Genomic DNA, 25,354 nt, shown 5'->3' on the forward strand with positions numbered 1-25,354 from the left:
TTAATTGATATTTATAGGACATTCCATCCAAAAACAACAGATTACACTTTCTTCACAAGTGCACATGGAACATTCTCCAGGATAGATCACATCTTGGGTCACAAATAAAGCCTCGGTAAATTTAAGAAAATTGAAATCATAACAAGCATCTTTTCTGACCACAGTGCTATGAGATTAGAAATAAATTACAGGGAAAAAAACGTAAAAAACACAAACACATGGAGGCTAAAAAATACGTTACTAAATAACCAAGAGATCACTGAAGAAATCAAAGAGGAAATCAAACAACACCTAGAGACAAATGACAACAAAAACACGATGATCCAAAACCTATGGGATGCAGCAAAAGCAGTTCTAAGAGGGAAGTTTATATAGCAATACAATCCTACTTCAAGAAATAAGAAAAATCTCAAATAAACAATCTAACCTCACACCTAAAGGAACTAGAGAAAGAAGAACAAACAAAACCCAAAGTTAGTAGAAGGAAAGAAATCATAAAGATCAGAGCAGAAATAAACGAAATAGAAACAAAGAAAACAATAGCAAAGATCAATAAAACTAAAAGCTGGTTCTTTGAGAAGATAAACAAAACCCTTTAGCCAGACTCATCAAGAAAAAGAGGGAGAGGATTCAAATCAATAAGATTAGAAATGAAAAAGAAGTTACAATGGACACCACAGAAATACAAAGCATCATAAGAGACTACTACAAGCAACTCTATGCCAATAAAATGGACAACCTGGAAGAAATGGACAAATTCTTAGAAAGGTATAACCTTGCAAGACTGAACCAGGAAAAAACAGAAAATATGAACAGACCAATCACAAGTAATGAAATTGAAACTGTGATTAAATCTTCCAACAAACAAAAGTCCAGGACCAGGTGGCTTCACAGGTGAATTCTATCGAACATTTAGAGAGGAGCTAACACCCATCCTTCTCAAACTCTTCCAAAAAATTGCAGAGGAAGGAACACATCCAAACTCATTCTACGAGGCCACCATCACCCTAATACCAAAATCAGACAAAGATACTACAAAAAAAGAAAATTACAGATCAATATCGCTGATGGAATATAGATGCAAAAATCCTCAGCAAAATACTAGCAAACAGAATCCAACAACACATTAAAAGGATCATACACCATGATCAAGTGGGATTTATCCCAGGGATGCAAGGATTCTTCACTATATGCAAGTCAATCAGTGTGATAAACCATATTAGCATATTGAAGAATAAAAACCATATGATCATCTCAATAGATGCAGAAAAAGCTTTTGACAAAAATTCAACACCCATTTATGATCAAAACTCTCCAGAAAGTGGGCACTGAAGGAACCTACCTCAACATAATAAAGGCCATATATGACAAACCCACAGCAAACATCATTCTCAATGGTGAAAATCTGAGAGCATTTCCTCTAAGATCAGGCACAAGACAAGGATGTCCACTCTCACCACTATTATTCAACATAGTTTTGGAAGTTTCAGCCACAGCAATCAGAGAAGAAAAAGAAATAAAAAGAATACAAATTGGAAAAGAAGAAGTAAAACTGTCATTGTTTGCAGATGACATGATACTATACACAGAAAATCCTAAAGATGCCACCAGAAAACTACTAGAGCTAATCAATGAACTTGGTAAAGTTGCATGATACAAAATTAATGCACAGAAATCTCTTGCATTCCTATACACTAAGAACGAAAGATCAGAAAAAGAAATTAAGGAAACAATTCCATTCACCATTGCAACAAAAAGAATAAAATACCTAGGAATAAACCTACCTAAGGAGGTAAAAGACCTGTACTCAGAAAACTATAAGACACTGATGAAAGAAATCAAAGATGACCCAAACGGATGGAGAGATATACCACGTTCTTGGATTGGAAGAATCAATATTGTGAAAATGACTATACTACCCAAAGCAATCTACAGATTCAATGCAATCCCTATCAAATTACCGATGGCAATTTTTACAGAACTAGAACAAAAAATCTTAAAATTTGTATGGAGACACAAAAGACCCCGAATAGCCAAAGCAATCTTGAGGGAAAAAAACGGAGCTGGAGGAATCAGGCTCCCTGACTTCAGACTATACTACAAAGTTACAGTAATCAAGACAATATGGTACTGGCACCAAAACAGAAATATAGATGAATGGAACAGGATCGAAAGCCCACAGATAAACCCACGCACCTATGGTCAACTAATCTATGACAAAGGAGGCAAGGATATACAATGGAGAAAAGACAGTCTCTTAATAAGTGGTGCTGGGAAAACTGGATAGCTACATGTAAAAGAATGAAATTAGAACATTCCCTAACACCATACACAAAAATAAACTCAAAATGGATTAAAGATCTAAATGTAAGACTGGACACTATAAAACTCTTAAAGGAAAGCATAGGAAGAACACTCTTTGACATAAATCATAGCAAGATCTTTTTTGACCCACCTTCTAGTAATGGAAATAAAAACAAAAATAAACAAATGGGACATAATGAAACTTAAAAGCTTTTTCACAGCAAAGGAAACTATAAACAAGATGAAAAGACAACCCTCAGAATGGGAGAAAATATTTGCAAACGAATTGACAGACAAAGGATTCATCTCCAAAATATATAAACAGCTCATTTAGCTCAATATTAAAAAAACAAACAACCCAGTCCAAAAATGGGCAGAGGCCCTAAAGAGACATTTCTCCAAAGAAGATATACAGATGGACAAGAAGCACATGAAAAGCTGCTCAACATCACTAATTATTAGAGAAATGCAAATCAAAACTACAATGAGGTATCACCTCACACCAGTTAGAATGGGCATTATCAGAAAATCTATAAACAACAAATGCTGGAGAGGGTGTGGAGAAAAGGGAACCCTCTTGTACTGTTGGTGGGAATGTAAACTGATACAGCCACTATGGAGAACAGTACGGAAGTTCCTTAAAAAACTAAAAATAGAATGACGGTATGACCCAGCAATCCCACTACTGGGCATTTACCCAGAGAAAACCGTAACTCAAAAAGACACATGCACCACAATGTTCACTGCAGCACTATTTACAATAGCCAGGTCATGGAAGCAACTTAAATGCCCACTGACAGACAAATGGATAAACAAGATGTAGTACATATATGCAATGGAATATTACTCAGCCATAAAAAGGAACGAAATTGGGTCATTTGTAGAGACGTGGATGGACCTAGGGACTCTCATACAGAGTGAAGTAAGTCAGAAAGAAAAACAATTATCATATATTAACGCATATATGTGGAATCTAGAAAAATGGTGCAGATGAACCAGTTTGCAAGGCAGAAATAATAGACACAGATGTAGAGAACAAACATATGGACACCAAGGAGGGAAAGTGGGGCTGGGCGGTGGTGGTGGGATGAATTGGGAGATTGGGACTGACACATATATACTAATATGTATAAAATAGATAAGTAATAGGAACCTGCTGTATAAAAAATAAATAAAATTCAAAAAACAAAACAATCAACATGGCTAGAGTATAGCGATTGAGAAGAATGGTAGTGAGAAATAAGGTTGAATGGAGAGCTAGGAGACCTCATGAAGAGGCTTGATACGTACAGCAAGGAGTTTGGATTAGAAGCCATTGTGTTCAAGTAGAGCAGTACTATGTTTTAAAGATCACCCCAACTGCTGTGTGGAGAATGGAATATAGGGGATCAGAGTGGGTGTAGGACACTACTTTAGAGGCTATCTGCAGTATTCCAGTGAGAAATGATGACTTGGACTGGGTTGGTAGCAGGAGAGAGAGAAGTAGATTATGTATTTCGGAGTAGAGTCAACAGAACTTGCTGATGAATTAGATATGTAATGTGAAGGAACATTAAGACTCAGGAATGACTCATAGGGTTTGGCTTGAACAACAGGTGCATTCCATTTACTGAAATGAAAAAGAGAGAGAGAGTGCTAATAGGTTCTCTGGGAAGCAGATGCTGACACAGAGTTAGGTGTGCAAAGTTTCTCAGCGAATAACACTTGTAAAAGGAAAAGAGGCAGAAGCATAGTTGTATACAGAGAGGTTGCAAGCATGATGCAAACCTGACAAAGTCTCTGCCAGCCCAGTGGGGAGTACCAGAGCAAAGACTGCTAGTTAGTAGAGTTCTGTGTTAGACTAGGTCCTTGTACCACCTTGCTCATTCATTGGCTGGGAGCCTCCCCAAGAACAGTATGCCATTAGTTATACCCCAAGAAGAGTGTAACTTTGGCTCTAAAGGTGAGGTGGACCCTGAAACAGGTAAGAGCTGGAAGCTGTCAGGTAACCACATTCCTCACAGCTGGGCAGGCAGTCCTTCCTTGAAGGGGGATGTAAGTAAGCACATCTCCATGTCCACCTCAGGGAACAACAGGTAGGAAAAGATCAAGAATTTAGTGTTCGATAGGAGCGGGGCTAAGACAGTTAATTAGATCATTCATTCATCAAATATTTATTGAGCTTCTATAATAGACCATTCAAATGGAAATGTCAGGCACATAGTTGGAGGTAGTAGCGAGTTCACAAGAGATGTTTGGGCCAGAGATACTTGAGAATTAGCATATATATGATATTTAAGGTCACAGATTGGTTGGCATCCCCTACTAAGAGACAAAATGGTTTTTAACCCTGAGAAATATCACTTCTCTAGGGACTGTTTGGAGGCAATTTGGGTCGTCACACTGACTAAGGGGACAAGGGGGACACTACTGGCATTTAGTGGGTAGGGTCTAGGAGTGTAAAACATCCTGAAATACATGGGAACTTCTACTCAATGAAGAAGTGTCCAGCATAAAATGTCAATAGTGCCTGTGTGGAAAAATTGGCTGTAGACAGAGAAATGGTCCCAGAACCAACCCTTGGGACATTCCAACTCTTAGAAGTTGGGTAATGGAGAAGAAACTGGCAAAGGAGACCAAAAAAGGAGTACCTAGAAAGGCAGAAAGAAAACTAGAAGTGAGTGGTGTCAGATGCCAAGAGTGCAGAGTGTTTCAAGGAGAGAGACATGTCAGCAGCAAAGAATGCTGCTGAGCAGTTGAATAAGATGAGGACAGAAAAGTGTCCACTCAAAGGAGAGCTTAATACTGTAAGAGCCATCTCAGAGGAGTGGTGGAGATGGAAGCCAGATGGGCACAAGCTGAGAGTAAAGGGAGGGGAGCAAGTAGAGAAAGGAACTTTTTAAAGGAATTTGAATAAACAATAAGCAGAGAAACAAGTTGGAGGATGATTTGGGGTCAAGGGAAGGATTTTATTTCAAATATTTTATTATCAAAGTTTTAAACATGCAGGAAGTTGAAAGAATATTGCAGTAAATCTCACTAAGTTCTATCATTAACATTTTACTATGCTTGCTTTATCATATCTTTTTTTTTTTATGTGGACTATTTTTAAAGTCTTTATTGAATTTGTTGCAATATTGCTTCTGTTTTATGTTTTGGTGTTTTGGCCGTGAGGCATATGGGATCTTAGCTCCCTGACCAGGGATCGAACCCACACCGCCTGCGTTGGAAGGCGAGGTCTTAACCACTGGACTGCCAGGGACGTCCCTATCATATCTTTTTATCTATTCATAAGGAAGGAATTTCTAAAGATGAAAAACACTCCTAGAGCATGTTTGTATGCCTACAGTGTGATTCAACAGGTAGGAAAGATTAATGAAAAAAGAAAGAAAGGTGATAACCAAGTGAGAAATGAAGCCCTTGAGAACTGAGGGAGGGGAACAGGATTCAGAGTACAGGTAAAGTGATTGCCTTTTGTTGTTACAGAGGGAAAAAAGAGCAAATGGTTACAGAATCAAGTAGGTTTGTGGATTTAACTCAAAATGGATTAAAGACATGAACATAAGACCTGAAACCATAAAACTCCTAGAAGAACTTCAACATAGGTGGTAAGTTCCTGAACATCAATCTTGTTGATGATTTTTTGGATTTGACACCAAAAGCAAAGGTAATAAAAGCAAAAATAAACAAGTGGGACTACATCAAGTTAAAAAGCTTTTGCACTGCAAAGGAAAACATCAACAAAATGAAAAGGCAACCTATGGAATGGGAGAAAACATTTGCCAATCCTATATCTGATAAGGGGTTAATATCCAAATATATAAAGAACTCATACAACTCAATTACAAAAAACCAAATAATCCAATTTAAAAATGGGCAAAGGACCGGAATAAACATTTTTCCAAAGAAGATATTCAAATGGCCAACAGGTACATGAAAAGGTGCTCAACATCACTAATCTTCAGGGAAATGCAAATCAAAACCATAATGAGATATCACCTCACACCTGTTAGAATGGCTGTTATCAAAAAGACAAGAAATAAGTGTTGGTTCAGTATCCTATGATAAACCATAATGGAAAAGGATATATATATATACATAAAAGAATGTATATGTATGGGTAACTGAATCACTTTGCTGTACAGCAGAAATTAATGCAACATTGTAAATCAACTGTACTTCAATAAAAAATAAAAAAGAAATGTGTTGATATGGATATGGAAAAAATGGAACCCTAGTGCACTGTTGGTGGGAATGTAAGTTCATACAGCCACTATGGAAAACAGTATGGAGTTTCCTCAAAAAATTAAAAATAGAATTACCATATGATCCAGCAATTCCACTTCTGGATATTTATCCAAAGGAAATGAAAATCCTAACTTGAAAAGATACCTGCATCCCTGTGTTCACTGCAGCATTATTTACAATAACCATGACATAGAAGCAACCTAAGTGTCCATCAGTGAATGAAAATGTGATATATATCTATATATCTATATATCTATATCACATTTTCCTAATATATATATAATTATGATATATATAATATATATGATATATCATATATGTTATATCACATTTGCATTATATATGTGTATATATATATGCAAGATGGAAGCCATCTGGCTTCCATCTCCACCACTCCTCTAAGATGGCTCTTACAGTATTAAGCTCTCCTTTGAGTGGACACTTTTCTGTCCTCATCTTATTCAACTGCTCAGCAGCATTCTTTGCTGCTGACATGTCTCTCTCCTTGAAAGACTTCGCACTCTTGGCATATATATATGAATATTATTTAGCCATTAGAAAAAGAATAAAATCCTGCCATTTGTGACAACATGGATGAACACTGATGGCATTATGCTAAGTGAAATAAGTCAGAGAAAGACAAATACCATGTGATCTCACTATATATGGAATCTAAAGAACAAAAATAAAAACATGAACTCATAGATACAGAGAACAGATTGGTGGTTGCCAGAGGCAGTGGGTGGACAGTGAGTGAAATGGGTGAAGGTGGTCAAAAGGTACAAACTTCCAATTATAAAATAAGTAAGTCCTAGGGATGTAAAGTACAGTATGGTGACAATATGGTTTATTATATTTTAATTTAATTAAAAAAAATTTTTTTATAGAGTTTACTTTTTTTTTTTTAAAGTATTTATTTATTTATTTATGGCTGTGTTGGGTCTTCGTTTCTGTGCGAGGCCTTTCTCTAGTTGTGGCAAGCGGGGGCTACTCTTCATCGCGTTGCGCGGGCCTCTCACTATCGCGGCCTCTCTTGTTGCGGAGCACAGGCTCCAGACGCGCAGGCTCAGTAATTGTAGCTCACGGGCCCAGCTGCTCCGCGGCACGTGGGATCTTCCCAGACTAGGGGTCGAACCCGTGTCCCCTGCATTGGCAGGCAGATTCTCAACCACTGCGCCACCAGGGAAGCCCTAAAAATTTTTTTAAATTGTGGTATAGTTGATTTACAATGTTGTGTTAGTTTCAGGTGTACAGCAAAGTGAATCTGTTATACATATACCTATATCCAGTCTTTTTTAGATTTTTTTCCCATGTAGGCCATTACAGAGTATTGAGTAGAGTTCCCTGTGCTATACAGTAGGTTCTTATTAGTTATCTATTTTATATATAGTAGTGTGTATATGTCAATCCCAATCTTCCAATTTATCCCTTCCCCCCCTTACCCCCTGGTAACCGTAAGTTTATTTTCTACATCTGTAACTCTATTTCTGTTTTGTAGATAAGTTCATTTGTACCCTTTTTTTAGATTCCACATATAAGTGATATCATATGATGTTTGTCTTTCTCCATCTGACTTACTTCACTTAGTATGACAATCTCTAGGTCCATCCATGTTGCTACAAGTGGCATTATTTCGTTCTTTTTATGGCTGAGTAATATTCCACTGTATATATGTACCACATCTTCTTTATTCATTCCTCTGTTGATGGACATTTGGGTTGCTTCCATGTCCTGGCTATTGTAAATAGTGCTGCAGTGAACACTGGGGTGCATGTGACTTTTTGAATTATGATTTTCTCTGGATCTATGCCCAGGAGTGGGATTGCTGGATCATATGGTAGCTCTACTTTTCGTTTTTTAAGGAACCTCCATACTATTCTCCATAGTGGCTGTACTGGTTTACATTCCCACCAGCAGTGTAGGAGGGTTCCCTTTTCTCCACACCCTCTCCAGCATTTATCGTTTGTAGATTTTTTTGATGGTGGCCATTCTGACCGGTGTGAGTGATACCTCATTGTAGTTCTGATTTGCATTTCTCTAATAACTTGTGATATTGAAGCATCTTTTCACATGCTTTTTAACCATTTGTATGTTTTCTTTGGAGAAACGTCTATTTAGGTCTTCTGCCCATTTTTCTGATTGGGTTGTTTGATTTTTTGATATTGAGCTGCATGTGATGTTTGTATATTTTGTAGATTCATCCCTTGTCGGTTGCTCTGCTTGCAAATATTTTCTCCTATTCTAATGGTTGTCTTTTCGTTTTGTTTATGGTTTCCTTTGCTGTGCAAAAGCTTTTAAGTTTAATTAGGGTTTTTAAAAAATTTTTATTGGAGTATAGTTGATTTACAATGTTGTGTTAGTTTTAGGTGTACAGCAAAGTGAATCAGTTATACATATACATATATCCATCTTTTTTAGATTCTTTTCCCATATAGGTCATTACACAGTATTGAGTAGAGTTCCCTGTGCTATACAGTTGGTCCTTTATGGAGTTTGAAATACTGTATTTCACATTTGAAAGTTGCTAAAGAGAGTAAATCTTAAGTCTCAGCACAAGAAAAAAAAATTGTATCTACGTGTGGTGATGGACATTAACTAGACATATTGTGTTGATCATTTTGCAATATATACATATTGAATATGTAATATTGAAACATTATGTTGTATACTTGAAACTAATATAATGATATGTCGATTATATCTCAATAAAATAAATTTAAAGAAAAGGCTGATGGGATGAAGTTTGATCTAGGGACTAGCAATACTGGTATCACCCTAGTGTTTGTTAGAAATGCAGAACCTCAGGCCTCATTGTAGATCTACTGAATCAGAATCTGCATTTTAATAAGACCCCCCAGATAATTTGTATGCACATTAAAGTTTGAGAAGCAATGGATTAGGGGATTTGACGAAGGTGAACATTTTTGCAGTCGGGATATTGACAAAGGATTCTGGGTGAATTATCAAGATCAAAGGTTAGCAATTTTTTTTCTGTAGAGTCAGGTAGTAAATATATTTGGCTTTGAGGGCCATAGATTCTCCATTACAACCACTCAACCTTGCCCTTGTAATTCAAAAGCAATCAGAGACAATACATAGGCAAATGAGTGTGGCTGTTGAGAATGGCTGTGTTCCAATAAAACTATTTACAAAAACAGGCAGTTGGGTGATTTGGCCCAAGGGCCTGGTCTGCTGACCACTGACCTAGATCGTAATAAAACTGTTAAGTCTTGGTGCCCATGTACAGTGTACTGTTGTTTTCCTCTTTCTGATTACTTACTGTCTCTTGTAAGTACTCCTGCCTCCCTCTCCCCCATTCTGAACACAATGAAGAACTTGGCCAGGTGATGTCCTGTGGGATCCTAGAAGTGAGAAGGGGAAAATTGAAGTGTTAAAAAGCCAGAATCTCCCTGACACCTTTTTTTTTTTTTTTCCTGGAAGACCAAAGTATGGGGCAGGCTTCACATCAGCTGGTTCTCTGGAGTTGTTTCCCTTTTATTTTCTCCTGGCCTCCAGTAAACTCATTTTGAGCTTTTCATCTGAGCCAAGAAAAATCAAGCAAAGATATTTTATCCTTGCTTAGACCAGGTTGAGCAATAGCCCCTTGATGGCAGTGGCAGTGTTAATCAGAAAGGAGTTCAGAGGTAACAGGCTGGGGGCTTGCAGGGGTGGAGGGGGCAGAGAAATAATATTTATTGAGCATCTCTTCTCTAACGGTTTACATACATCCTTTGAACCCTTACAATAAGTTCAATATTATGCTCCCAGGTTACAGATGGAGAAACTGAGACCAATATTGTAACAGACATTAATATAGCACTTACTATGTGCCAGGCACTGCTCTGCTTTACAAATATAAACACATTTAATCCTCACAAGTCTATGAGGTGGGAACTATTATTGCCTCCATGCTATAGGTGAGGAAGCTATGCTATGGAGAGAGGTTAAGTAACTTGCCAGAAGACACTCTACTAATAAAGATAGAACTGAGTTTTTAATCCAGGCAGGGCTGGGACCCAGGTCTGACTCCAAAGTCTTGTTTTTTCCCTCTCCAAGTTTGGGGTTTTACCTATTAAGTAATAACATTTCCTTATAAGTCCCTCACATGAGCTCATAGTTCCAGGGCTCACTGTCAACATTCCTATTTTTCTCTACCACAAAATAGTCTTTACTAGTATAAGAGAAGCTGTTGCCTGCTTTACAGGCACACGACATTCTTAAATACTTTCCTCAGTGATCTCTCCTAATCCTGAGTCTTGCTGTTTCATCTTGGTTTTCCTGTCTTTCTTGTTTTCTTCTTCTTTCACCCCAGAATATTGCTGAGAATATTGCCAGCATCTCAGTCACCAAGCTAGTGTTACCTTTTTCTTTTCACTGTGTTGTTGGACTAATCCAATTTCTCATTTTCCATTCTTCTTCTCCATTGGATTACTAGATAATAGTAATAAATAATATTTATCTAGATAAATAATCTAGATAGATTATTACAAGATCTTTCAGGGTCTCCCCTTAAAGGGTTTATCCCAATTTTTAGGGCCTAGATCAGGCACAGTGTGCTTGGCCCTTTGGTAGATAATGGGTAATAAAAATGTGGAAGATAGCTTCTGCCTTTGATGTATTTACAGTTTAGTGTTTTCCACAGTGATGGGATGTGGTATTGTCTCCTGACCTAACACTAACATTGCTTACTAATGGTACATAACCAATACCCCCGTATTAGTATTTCTCATGTTTTTCAAATAGAAATTTAGTCCTCCTATACCATAACCTCTTGAATATCCTTTCTTTCTCTAGTGTTTTCACTTTTCAATCTCTCCATCAGAACCGAATATGATTACTTTCCTCACATTTGTCTCTGCTATTAAACCCTCAGTGAAGGCAGAGTCATAACATTCTAGGACTTTCATGATGATAAGAGAGAGAGTTTGAGATTTTAAGAAAATGGACAAGTGTTTCCTCCTGAACCTTCAAAAAAGCTTAACCTCCAGCCACTGTTGTAAGTATACAGATGAGAGGTGTCTAAGAGTAAAGATTGCTGGTCTTGGAATCTAGAGACCTGAATTATAGTTGTAGCTCAGCCACTAAAGTGAGAAGGGCTAACATTTACTGAGCACTTACTATGTGCCTGTCACTTTTCTATTAACTTACGCTGTAAGGAGGAGGGTACTATTATTCTCATTTTACAGATAAGGAAAGTGAGGCACAGAGCACTTAAATAACTTGCTGCGAGTCAAGGAATTGGTTTGACATAGGCAGTCTGGCTCCAAATTTGTGACTTAGCTACTATTCTCTATTACTTCCTGATAAAAAGAAGCTACCATTACTAACATATATGCAACAGGTTCTATACTGGTTTTCGGGAATCTTATCTAATCTTCACTAACAACTCTGAGGTATATACTATTTTTCACAAGGGAGAAAACTAAGGCTCGGAGAAAGATGCCATTATTTGGCAGACTTAAGTTTCGAAACCAGCCTTGAGGCTCCAAAAGCTTCTCTAACCCTCGCCACTAGTATCTTTGAAGCTGAGTTTTCCTATCTTTAAAATGAGGGTTGTGGAGTAGATGTCTCAGTTCTATGAGAAGGGTGTGAAGAAAAGACAGATGTCCGCAGATGGGTGTGAGACAAGGTGAAATAAAAGCAATCAAGCCATAGTGGCCCAGGGCCCAGCAAAAACAGGGGAGGGTGAGGTTACAAATATGAGTAAGATTCCCGCCATGGAGGAGGCCCAGGGTGTTAGACCCAAGCGAGGCCTGTGGGTGAAAACGAGCCTAACAGCCTGTCTCTGACCAGTCCGGGAGCTGCCGGCGCGGACCACGGGCCGAAGGGGAGGAGATACCTGGGTTTTTGTCCGCGTCCCGGGTAAGCACCTCACCCACCCAAATCCTGCTCCACAGGACTCTCCAAGAAAGCCAGAGAAGGAAGGGGCGCGGCTTCTCAGCCCGCGCCGCAGAGCGCCACGTCCCTCTTGGCTCACCCTCCCCGGGGCTCCTACGCGTTAGCTCTCCACACCGCCCGCCTCCAAGCCCTCCGGCGCGGCCTGGTCTCCGCCCTTGCCAATCGGCGCCTTCCACTCTCCGGGTAGGACCAATTAGCGGCTGCTGGGGCCCGGGGCGGTCGCCATGGCAGCAAGGAGGCGGGAGCGCGCGGTGGGTAGAAGTACAGAGCAGAGCCGCCGGCTGGGGGCTGGCGAGGCAGGTCTGTGCGCTGCAAGCGTTCAGCAGGCGGAGCTTCGCGTGTGGAGACGCGGCTTCGTAAGGCCGGCGATCTTGAGGTGGGTGAGGCTCTGCACCGCGGGAGGCTGGGGTGGGTCCTGAGATAAAGCTCAGGTCTTCGCCTACCCTGCCCCGGCAGTAAGGATGGTGGGAGCTCCACGGTTGGGCGGGCACGGTGGAGAGTGCCTTCCAGCTCGAGCTTGAGACGCGGGGTCTCTTTCTCCGTTCCACTCGCTGCCGGGCACCCATGCTTTCTTTGCGGTCGATGAAAGTGGCAGGCTCTTGGCGAGGAGCAGGCGGGGGGTGAGTGCAGGACCAAGTCCCAGGCTGGGCTCCAGCCCGGCCTTGGCAGGTTGATGGGCGAGGGAGGTGCCCCCTGGTGAGACTGATGCTCACCACCGGCTGAGGCGCAGAGCTAAGATAGGCCGGTGAATCCTGCTCTTCTGCCGGTTCTGTTCAGCCGGCAACCGCTGACATTAGGGGAGGAGAAAGTTCGTGCCAGGTGTGGTATTGTTTTCCCTAAGTGACAAATCATTAGGTGTGAGATGATGGTACAGGGTTTGAGAAAGATGGTACTTCCTTGTTGCACCTGCTAAATAGTGACTGAGTGAGTAAATGTGGTTATTGTTGTGGTTGGTGCTGGCAGTGGTCTTGGAAGGCAATTATTTTATAATGTCAAGAAAGAAAATATGAACATAAACCATTGAACCATTACTCTCATTTCTGGGAGGCAGAACCTCTTGAAAGTCTCAAAGTGTCCACTAAACTCCTAAATTGGATAATGTCCATTTACACAATTAAATAAGTAAGTGCTGCCGTCTAAGCCTTTTATTAAGGCTATTAAATTCATGAGTGAATATGAACACCAAACTATATATTACCTGGGTTAAAAAAGGGGGGAGGAGGGAGAAGGGAGGTTAAATGCAATTATATCTGATAGTCAATGTTGTCTGAAGGAGATTGTGGACTTTCCTTATAAGAACTGAAAGAATTCATGAGATATTTACTTTAAGGAATTCATTAAAAGTAGTATGACTAGTGGTATAATAGATTTGGATCCGTTAACTTATAGCTTCTTTTACAGCCTACTTAAATTACTTGTTTCTTAAGAGCTTCCCTGGTAAATTCTGTTGAATAGTGTCAGCCGATATCCAGATTCTTGCATCTTGTTCCTCATAGATGTTGCCTCGGGACTCATTCTGATTTAAGCCGAGTGTTAGTTCTTGTTTTATAACACTTGAAAACCAAGTTCAACAAACGTTGAACAAACAGATGTTTCAACAATTCTTCCTCAGTTTGTAGAGTCAAAATTTTAAGAAAAAACATGGAAATTAGAATTAGAAATGAAATCTCAAATAATATCCCTCTTGTTATTAGGGTAAACATAGGAACTTCTGTTTCTCATCTTGGTCTTTAAATTCTCCATGATCTGGTCCAGCTTTTCAAGACAAGTGAAAAATTCATTTGTCTCCTTGTGGTTACCTATGTTGTTCCCCTTCTATTCTAGTTTTACCCATTTTGCAAGGGTGAAGTCCATGTTGTGTTTACCTTTCTCTGATCTCCTGAGGTACTTATTGTTCATACCACACATTTTGTATATACACTTTCATTATACTTTTTGCCAAGCTGGTTTGTGCTCTGTAAACAGCAGTTAAAATGAAATGCACAATTAAGACAATAAGGGTACCTTTCAAAACACTAGTTATTATGGGCACTAATATAGAGTATCAGTAACATGATCAATACCAGTGTCTTTTTATTTTGGAATATGTTATGTATCTAGACATACCAAACTAATTTTGTGTTATTTAGAATAATATTTAAATTGCTTTCCACTTTCTAAGGACCCTTTAGATGACTGAAGTGTGCAAAATACCCTTTTAAGTGTTGGGTAGCTGGAGGAATCAAGTGTAGGATTTCAAAATGTACTGAAAATAATTCTTAAAGTCAATAATCTTTTAAGTATTGTAATTGAGTTGACTATATTTGACATGATAGATGATTAACTTTTTCTAAATAACTGAAGGTCTAGAAAGGGGAAATTGTTATTTTTATGTTTAATACATGCAATTAGTTTGTAGACTTTAAAAAACAGGCTCAGGAGTTTAATACAAGCAATTAGTTTATAGACTTTAAAAAACAGGCTCAATTAGTTTATAGACTTTAAAAAACAGGCTCCTAACAATTTAAAATAATTTATTCAAGGAAAACCATTGATCACTTTAATGATTTTCAATCTAAAATTTTTAAAAACCACCACAATATGGTAAAAAGTACATTTAATTAGAATTAAATGGCCAGATTCCAATCCTGGCTCTGCCAAATGATCTTGGCCAACTCAGTTAACCTCCCTGTGCCTTATAACCTTTTATAAATGTAGGGTCTGAACCGAACAACCTCTAAGATCATTTCTGGTCCCAGCGTTCTCTGATTTTAAAAATTTAAGGCAGCCTAATGGAAAATGAGATAGCAGTTGCATGCTTTTATTTTTGGCAGAGTTTTTTGTTTGTTTGTTTTTTCTTTGTTTTTTTTTTTGGCAGAGCTTCTTGACATACTGTATTTTAGTTATTGAAGTACAGTATGTGTAAATAATGAACACGTAATTTTAATAAATTTAAAATTTTTACTGTTGCTCATATGTTTATTGAGTATACATATGTGTGACAGTATCTGCTTTTCAGAAGCTTATCATCAAGAATACTGTAGGGGGGGCTTCCCTGGTGGCGCAGTGGTTGAGAACCTGCCTGCTAATGCAGGGGACACGGGTTCGAGCCCTGGTTTGGGAAGATCCCACATGCCGCAGAGCAACTGGGCCCATGAGCCACAATTACTGAGCCTGCGCGTCTGGAGCCTGTGCTCCGCAACAAGAGAGGCCGCGATGGTGAGAGGCCTGCGCACCGCGATGAAGAGTGGTCCCCACTTGCCACAACTAGAGAAAGCCCTCGCACAGAAAGGAAGACGCAACACAGTCATAAATAAATAAAAGAAATAAATAAAAGAACGTGAATTTCTTTAAAAAAAAAAAAAAAAAAAAAAAAAGAATACTGTAGGGGAGAGGGAGAGATAAATTAGGAGTTTGAGATTAACATTTACACACTACTATATATAAAATAAACAACAAGGACCTACTGTATAGCATAGGAAACTATATTCAGTATCTTGTAATAACCTATAATGGAAAAGAATCTGAAAAAGAATAAATATAAATATATATATATAACTGAATCACTTTGCTGTACACCTGCAAGTAATACAACATTGTAAATTAACTATACTTCAATTAAAAGAATGGTTAATTAAAAAAAAAAGAATACTGTAGCTGTCTTTTAGGGTTGGAAAAAAAAGGCAATATACTGGTTTTCTTGATTGGTGTCCTTTTCTACAGATATGAGCAGCAGAGACACTAAGATCTATGCTGATATCTTGATACAGGGAAGGGTTGGAGTCCAGCGCAGCTGGTCATACATCTGATGTTTTATTTTTTTTAATTTTTTAATTTTAGAAAGTTTCTTTTTTTCATATATATATTTTATTTTTAATTTTATTTATTTAGTTATTTATTTTGGCTGCGTTGGGTCTTCGCTGCTGCTCGCGGGCTTTTCTCTAGTTGTGATGAGTGGGGGCTACTGTTCATTGAGGTGCACGGGCTTCTCATTGCGGTGGCTTCTCTTGTTGCGGAGCACGGGCTCTAGACGCGCGGGCTTCAGTAGTTGAGGCATGCTGCCCTCAGTAGTTGTGGCTCGTGGGCTCTAGAGCGTAGGCTTAGTAGTTGTGGCGCATGGGCTTAGTTGCTGCACGGCATGTGGGATCTTCCCAGACTAGGGCTCAATCCTATGTCCCCTGCACTGGCAGGCGGATTCTTAACCACAGTGCCACCAGGGAATCCCAGAAGCTCTGTTTTAATTCCAGGGAGGAAGAGATTGTGTTCTTCTTTTGTTGGATGTATTCTTTTCATTGGCCTACAGCTGCATCAGGACTTTGGCTATGGCAATGCTCAGAGGAGAGCTCTAACATGGCCTTTCAAAAAATGACATTTAAGGTTGTATGTCAAACTGGTTTATTGCTTTTTAAGTTCAATGACTTTGGGTGTTTACAGCACAGATTTAAATTATTTAAATATATAGATATTAAATTTTCAAGACAGGAAGGGCATTACTGTTTATGGAGCATTTACTATTGCCAGTACTGTGCTAGTTACATTGTATTCATTCTTATTTTCATCCAGTCAAAAACTTATGGAGAAGTATTGTTCAATTTTATAGATAGGAAAATCGAGACTCAGAGAGTCAAATAGCTTGCCAATAAATGGGAGTGTTTAGGATTAAATCTGCTGTTTATTTTTGACCATGCTGTGTTAATAAAAGTCATGTGCCTTTCCGACATATTACATGCATATGATTACTCTCCTGCTTAGATAATTTTATGTTAAATATAGTACCATGAAAAGAAATAAATATGTGTTCTTAAAACTTGAAGATATTTTATTTCCTTATTTTCTTTACATACTGCTTAGAAATAATTATGTTCACTGGTGAGTTTGCACATGAGCTAACTGCCTTGTATTTTACAGTTAGGTAGTGGATTTCAAAAAAGACTTTGAGATGTTTTGCTTTATTACTGATCACTATGTCTGAGGCTGGGGCCAAGGTTAATTTTTAAAAGCGGTGGTAAGAGTAAAAAAAGGTTCCAGATAAAGATTTTAAGAAAAATTCCAGTTAAGGATTTAATGGGGAAACTTACCCTATATATTGAAGTCTCATTGCAGAGGAAAATAAGCTTTTCATTTGAACTTTTCTTAGTTATTTAAAAGAGGAGCAATATGGTAAAGCCTGGGTACAATAAATGAGTATCTTTGCTTATTCTGGTCTTTGATTCTGTTTAGTTAATATATTTCTTTCCCTTCCCTCACTGGAATATGATACAGTCTCATTCCACTTTATAGAAATTTGGTACCTTTTCTTATCACAGGATTTGACAAATGTTTACACTGTCATGTGCCATTACCACTGTAATAAGGCTAAATTTATGTTTATTTTTAATTTTTTTTTTTTTTACATATATTTAGAACCTGTTAAGAGTCAGTTCTTAGCGAAAAAGCATTGAGCCAGGAGCCAGACCCACCTCTTCACTAACTGACCTTGCGCAAGTCATCTTACCTCTCTGGATCTCAGTTGCCTGATCTGTAAAAAGGAGATAAAAATTCTTTACCTGTTTGAAGGTAAGTGATCAGTTAAGAAAGCAAAAATGAAAACAGACTTAGTGGTGGCTTCAACATAAAATGTTTGTTTTCTCATGTAAAGTAATTTTTGAGGTAAGCAGCCTAGGATAGGTATAGTAGCTTCATAAAGTCACCAGGGACCTAAACTTTTTCCAGTTCTTTGATCTGCTATTCCTAAGATGTGGCCCTGGTTCTCATAGTCCAAAATAGCTGCCAGAGCTCTAACTGTCAAAGCAAAGTTCCAGGCAGCAAGGCAAAGACAAAGAAGGATGCATCCTCTCCCTTTAAGGAGATTATCCTGAACCAAAGCTCAGGCTACCAGGGAAGCAGGGAAATGTAGCTGGATACATGGCTGCCCTGAATAAAATGGGGCTTTTGTTATTGAAGAGGAAGGGAAGATTTGGATATTGGCTGGGAAATAGAAGTATTTGCCACAATATGGATCTTTTTCTCTTTCATCTCTGATATCTGTAAGCTGTGATAACCACTCAAAGAAGCTTCAGTAATTTGCCATGGCAGAGCTTTAAGTCTGACCATTGTCTCTAGAAGGAAATAACTTTCATCTAATACATTGTTTTTCTTTTGTTATGTTTATCCCATGATTCCTTATAGAAGGCTTTCTGTCTTGATTGGGTATTTGTTCTGGTTATTTAAAAAAAATTACCCATAAATGTTCAATAGTAGATGTTGGTTGTGTAGCTAACATTTATTGAGCCACTTGCTTTATGCAAAATACTAAAAAGACAGAGATAAGTTATCCTAAGAGTATCACATAATAAGTCATCAGGAAGTAAATTTATGTTGAAAAGTGTAATCCACCTTAAGATACATTTAAATTCAATGTTGTCACGCAAGGAACATTTTTACCTTTCTTCTTGGTTAAAAGTTGTGGTTTTTTTAAAACAACTTAACTGTTAACCGTCTTGAAATTTCCTCTTACTTAACTACTAGCCCTTGCTTAACTTACTTAGGTATACCAATATTTTATTTCCTTCCAGACTTTTTTGGATAAATATTATGTAAATATACCCTATACTTGTCACATGAAATGATTCAATTGCCATTATATCTGTAAAGAAAGTGAATTGAAATAAAGTTTTGAGAAAAGGAAACTGAAATTTAGGAAATGGAAATTGGATGGGGGAAGAACCTAAAGATTCAGTCAATCTTTTAGGGATATTAGAAGGAATATAAGGAGCAAATTAAGACATTTAGCATTGTAAGTCACCTGACTGAAAATGTCTTATTTGCTGAATACTATTTTAATGCCTTAAAATTTGTTCAATTAACAGAAAGGATCATGCTATATGTTGTTTTGTAAGCAGCTTTTTTCAAATTGCAATTGTTTACTTAATAGGCTGCCTTCCACACTAGATTGAAAACCCTGTGATGGTAGGGACCATGTCTATCTCACTTACCTTTGTATCCAGCATAATGGCTGGAATATAGTGAGTACTTAGTAAATATTTGTTAAATTAATAAATAGCGTACAACAGATTAAAGAAAACATACTTCAATTCAGTCTTAAATTTAAAAGGAATAGGAGTAAAAGAGGAGGGTTGAGGGAGGGAGAAAGAGATGGATGAGGGAGGAAGAAGAGAAACAAAAGGAAAGAGAGACAAACTAGTTTCAGTTTTTTGTACTCTTCACACTTCTCACCCGTGACCATGCTTTTTAACCACTTCCAGGGTTTTTCTCCCTACAAACAAGCAAAACAGGAAACTCTTGAGAAACACACACACACATACACACCCCAAGTAAACTTAATCTGGATAATTACTGGTACGAATCAGTAGTTGAGAAATGTGCCTCTGTTTATGAATGGGAATTTTGATTTGGTGGAGACAGGGAAGGAGAGTTAAACTTACTTTTAGGACTTAGACATTTAGGGAAATTATTTTGTATCTACTGCATGTTAGGAGAGGCTTAAGAACTCTGCTTTTTTTTTTTTTTTTTTTTAATTTTGGCTGTGCTGGGTCTTCATTGTGGTGCACGGGCTTCTCTGTCTCGTTGCGGCGCACAGGGTTAGTTGCCCCGCGGCATGTGGGATCTTAGCTCCCCAACCAGGGATTGAATCTGTGTCCCCTGCATTGGAAGGCGGATTCTTAACCACTGGACCACCAGGGAAGTCCCAAGAACTCTGCTTATTTTGTAATTTTTCTTGAGGCTCTAATGCCTTTGGGATCAGTGCTTTCCATGCTTTTTTTTTTTTTTTTTTTTGGCTGTGTTGTGTCTTTGCTGTGCGCGTGCTTTCTCTAGTTGCGGTGAGTGGGGGCTACTCTTCCTTGTGTTGCGCAGGCTTCTCATTGCAGTGGCTTTTCTTGTTGTGGAGCACGGGCTATAGGCATGCGGGCTTCAGTAGTTGTGGAGCATGGGCTCAGTAGTTGTGGCTCGCAGGCTCAGTAGTCATGCGGCAGGGGCTTAGTTGCTCTGCGGCATGTGGGATCTTCCCCAACCAGGGATCGAACCCATGTCCCCTGCATTGGCAGGTGGATTCTTAACCACTGCGCCGCCAGGGAAATCCCTTCATGCTGTCTTGAGATCACTGCCTGATTTAGAATTTCACATTATGCTACTTCAGAGCGTTAATTTTCAGCCTATCCTGGTTTGGATCAGTCTGCTGTGTCAGCCAGCTAGTTTGGCCCAGTATTTCCTCTTTAGGACTCTGTTCTTATGGAAGAAGAGAGTGATAAAAGAAACGAGAAGGCCATTCTTACTAACCTGATAATGGAAGAGAAGTAAATTAGTCTCCCTTTCTTTCCATTGCCTCTCCTTATCGTTCATCTCTCCTTCTTTTGTATGGACATTTGTATATTACTGGGTTAATGAAAATCTGTAAACCTATCTCTGACACATTTGACATTATCTTGGTGTTTAAAGACATCTTTGTATCGTTACTTTTCTACCTAATGAGCTAGAAAAATTTTCATTTCTTTTGTTATAACAGTTAACATTTATTGAGGGCTTATTAAGGAGTAAATGTTTTAATTAGCTTTAGACTTCAGTAAGTTAATTGTCCTAATTATTTCTAGAATAAACAGTAAAAGATTAGAAACTAATAGAAGGGGAAAATGTATTTTAAAAATTCCTCATCAGTCAAAAACAAAATTTAAAAAAACAGGCAAGAAAGAAGAGGAGATAAATATTAAAGAGGCAGGATAAATAGAAAGCCAAAAAGAAGATGGTGTTTCATCAACTCTAAGACTCCATTGATATTAAGACACCAGTTTATACTATATAGAACACATACTGCCAGTTAAACTATTACACTGTGCTTTATCACTTATAATTTCATTTTGTGTTTACCAAAAGTGCTTTTTAAGATTCATTTAAACATATAGATTTTTCTCACATCACTTTTGCAGATACATAAAGAAATTACAAGTTAAATAAATTGGTTAAGGTATTCCTAAGACTTTTTCACATTCATAGTCTGAGTCTTTTGAAATGCTTTCTTGATTCAGAATTGTGAATGTTTGTGTTTTCCCACACGACATTTTTCTCTCTACTATGAAGAGTGAGGGTAATTTTATTCTGGGAATTTCTTTAAGACCATTTGCCTAGAATTTTCTTCCAAGCCTCTGACATTCATTTTGCAAGCTTTGATGCCAGTGCTTTCCAAAAGATGATACTCATTTTGCAAGCTTTGGTGCTAGTGCTTTTCAAAAGATGACAATGGAAATTTGTTAGATTCATCTTCTTTCCTCAACCTCTCCTTCAGTGGTTTATTGACTAAAATGTTGAGGGGTTTTAGTTTGTCTAGACATGGCATCAGGAATAACATCAAGTTGTGATACCTTTCCAGCAACTTATTCTTTCAATATGCAGGTACGCAGCCTCAGAATGCATCAAGAACTAAACTCATACCCTTGGCAGACCATGAAAGGCTCTTGGACATTCAAACCAGATTTAGCTAGCCTTCCTTTAAGTCAGCCATAATCCCTCTTTTACATATACAGTAACGTTTTTGGGAAATGCTTTTGTAGTTTAAAATTTAACATGGCAGCAACTTTTGGCCACAGGTGCTTATGCTAGTGTTTCAGTGATATGCTATTCCCTATGTAACCCATTCTCAGGATATCAATCTCTTTAGTACCTTTAGCATTAGTATATCATTTTGAGGCCTGTAAAGAACATCAGGATTTTTTCAGCATTTCCTATTGACTAAATTCAGCTTTGTTTCTTCGTCAGATTACATGGAAATTATGCAGCTTCTGTTCAGTCTTGGTAGGAAGTCTCTGACAAATTAACATTTGCCTTAACGATTCATGAATCCATCAAATCAGCCTCATGTTCTATAATTTTTTTTTTTATATATTGGAGGCATTGTCAGTTTCTACTGCCTTCATTTGCATTGTTTGGCTGCTCATAGATAATCTTGTTGCATCTCAAAATGTAAGGCAGCTTTGTCTATTTGTTGGTATCTTCCTGTCTAAAGTCAGGTGAAGCACTTAAATGTTCCTTTACAAGAAAATGTAAAGTTGCTGTTATTCCTTTAACATCAAATATTTGCTTCACTAATACCAGCTGCTTCATTTCTATGTTTACAAAATATTTTTTTTTTTGGCCACGAGGCTTGCGGTATCTCATTCCCCGACCAGGGATTGAACCTGGGCCACGGCATTGAAAGCCCAGAATCCTAACCACTAGGCCACCAGGGAATTCCCCAGAATAGCTTTTCATTTCAATGCCAAATCATAATTTAATCCTTTTGAAGACATTTTAAATGGCAATTAAATTCAATTTGTGAGGTACCCAAAATGCAAAAACTCAGTCTGAAGTGATGGCAGTAGGAATAGCTATAATAAAGTTCATGCATGTGCAGGCCGTAAAGATTATATTGCTATTGCCACTTAGTCAACCACATTTTAATATTCCATTAACTGAAAAACACTCTGATTTCTGAGATGTTAAACTGAGGAATTAAGTACAATGTCAGTAATTTGATTAAATATAAACAGAGAAAATACTCTAATTGGAAAGATTATTAGGCTGAATTTTTAGAAAACTTGGGAACTGCTATGTTTAAAATGGATAACCAACAAGGAACTACTGTATAGCACAGGGAACTCTGCTCAATGTTATGTGGCAGCCTGGATGGGAGGGGAGTTTGGGGGAGAATGGATACTTGCATATGTATGGCTGAGTCCCTTTGCTGCGCACCTGAAACTATCACAACATTGTTAATCGGCTATACTCCAATATAAAATAAAAAGTTAAAAAAATAAAAAATAAAATAAAAATATGAGCTAGGAAGATTTCATCTTTACCAAGTATACTTCAAAATAACCAAAAAAACCCAAAATATGATACTTATATTTTATATATAACTGGTCTTTATCATACAAATAAAAGAAAATTTATTAGAGAATGTAAAAAATAAATAAAGTAAGTGTGTGAGAATGTGTGTGTGTGTGTGTTTGTGTGTATCTACACACTAATCAAAAGAGAACTGGTTTACCTATATTACTGTCAGAATAGACCTTAAGGCAAATTGGGGTATAAAGGTCACTTAAATGTGAAAAAGATTAAATCCACCAGGAACCTAGAAAATCTTAAATTTGTGTACATTTTATAACATAGCCTCAAAATATTTAAATGAAAATGGACAGAATTATAAAGAAAAACAGATAAATCCAAAATTAAAGTGCAAGATTTTCACTTTTCTAGTATGACAGGACAAGCAGACAAAAATCATTAAGAATGTAAAAATTGGATAATTATGAAAAGTTATAGAGCATGGCTAGTTCTAAAACCTCTATACTTTTGTAGGTAAATGATGTTTGTAAATTGTATTTGTTCCTTTTTTAATGTTCGCATTTTATTTTATAAGCTCAGATTTTTTGCTCTATTTTTCATTACTTTAAAAAAAGTTGAAATATGATTCACATGTCATAAAATTCACTCTTTTTAAAGTGTACAGTGTCTCACACTCTGTATTGAAAGTGTGAAACATTCCTGGCTTTACTTCATTCTTATTTTATCTAGATAGGAACTTTTTTTGGTAGTTGATTTTTGTATTCTTTGTATCCCAGCACCCAGATCTTCTCTTTGATCTACCAAGGTAATTTTCAGCTGGCTGAATCAGCAATGTTTGGTTTAAAGACATTTATAAATCATATAATTTAATTTCTTAGAATTGGTGTGAGTACAAACAATTTGAGTAGTATTTCTGATAATGTAACAGAAAAGATCTACACATTTTTCAAAAGAATAAACTGATAATAGAATCTAAGAGCTTAAAGAATACTGAGTTCTAGTTAAAGTCTCTTTAAAAAAATTCATTATTTTAAAAAATGAGGAGACAAGCAGGGAAAGTTAGTTGACTGACCTATGATCACATAGCAAGTGAATGGTACAGCTGGAATTAGAATATAGACCTAAATTTAGTTTTGCCTTACCCTTCTTAGATGTAACACCTGATTTTCGTTTCCTTGAGGATCCAAATTTACTTTTCAGATACGCATTCTCTTTGTCTCTCATAGTAGAAGAGGTTTGTGAAAAACAGAGCTAAGGAGAGGCAGTATGTCCTCAAATGTTAGCATGCCTCAGAATCACCTATAGGGCTTGTTAAAACAGATTTTGCCCCCCCTTCTCTTCCTCACCCCCCTCAAAGATTCTTTGATTTAGAAGATCTGGAGTAAGCCCTGATAATTTGCATTTCTAACAAATTCCCAGGTGGTGTTGATGCTGCTCTTTCAGGGACCACACTTTGAGAACCAGTGCTTAAAAGCAGACATACTCTTTGAAGTCAGTCACTCCCAGGTCCAAACTCTGGATCTACGATTTACTGCTGTGTGACCCAGATCAAGTTTTTTAACTGATGTGTTTCAGATTTCTGTACTATAAAATGGGAATAATAATATTTATTTCACAGGGCCATTATAAGAAATAGATTAGTTAATATAATAAAAAAGTTTGGCATACTGCTTGCTACATAGTAGACACTCAATAGATGGTTTCTATTGTTATTTATAATAAGCCTGGGACCCAGTGAAATGTTTATGAACCATAAATTCAGTCAATGTTTTAGAGTAGATGCCCAGAGACTTTCTGTCACTTTGAGATGCTGTCAGGACACAGACACATAGACACATTCATATATACAAACACATTCTTGCTTGATTCTCTTCGTATTTATGGTAGACTTGAAAGAAGAGTGAGAGAGCAGAAGTGACAAGTTGGTAAAGAGATTCCACTTCCAAGATTGGATTTATCTATAGTTTATTTTTATTACTCTCAGCTTCTGTTGTGTATTGAAGTAAAGGTGGACACTATAAAAAAAAAGCATATTTCAAGGTATGTGACATAGCTGCCAATTGCTAAGACAGAACTGCTTATTAATGTGTACGTGTGTTGTATGGTGGGAAAAGGAGAGCCTAAGGGACAT

The 25,354-nt window shown here is 37.6% G+C and overlaps 1 protein-coding gene and 1 long non-coding RNA gene across 8 annotated transcripts in view; one reads left to right on the plus strand and one right to left on the minus strand.

The window, feature by feature from the left end:
• LOC132370693 (uncharacterized) overlaps nucleotides 1-12,517 on the minus strand; it is a 37,804-nt gene extending 25,287 nt beyond the window's left edge. Inside the window, exons 1-2 of the long non-coding RNA XR_009504665.1 lie at nucleotides 12,371-12,517; nucleotides 9,812-9,893 (exon numbers count right to left, since the gene is read on the minus strand). This is a non-coding gene — a long non-coding RNA (uncharacterized LOC132370693). The remainder of the gene's footprint in view (nucleotides 1-9,811; nucleotides 9,894-12,370) is intronic.
• NUCB2 (nucleobindin 2) overlaps nucleotides 1-25,354 on the plus strand; it is a 109,640-nt gene that overhangs the window by 52,286 nt on the left and 32,000 nt on the right. For 4 of the 7 annotated variants that reach the window (XM_059931208.1, XM_059931205.1, XM_059931210.1 and 1 more), the window contains exons 1-2: nucleotides 12,665-12,805; nucleotides 17,812-17,964. The gene's annotated coding sequence lies outside the window, so the exon portion shown is untranslated. Of the gene's footprint in view, nucleotides 1-12,663; nucleotides 12,806-17,811; nucleotides 17,965-25,354 lie in introns of those variants that run through there. The other 3 variants (XM_059931207.1, XM_059931206.1, XM_059931211.1) reach the window with 2 other exon arrangements.

The sequence above is a fragment of the Balaenoptera ricei genome, chromosome 8 (assembly GCF_028023285.1).
Source record: "Balaenoptera ricei isolate mBalRic1 chromosome 8, mBalRic1.hap2, whole genome shotgun sequence".
Taxonomy (NCBI): domain Eukaryota; kingdom Metazoa; phylum Chordata; class Mammalia; order Artiodactyla; family Balaenopteridae; genus Balaenoptera; species Balaenoptera ricei.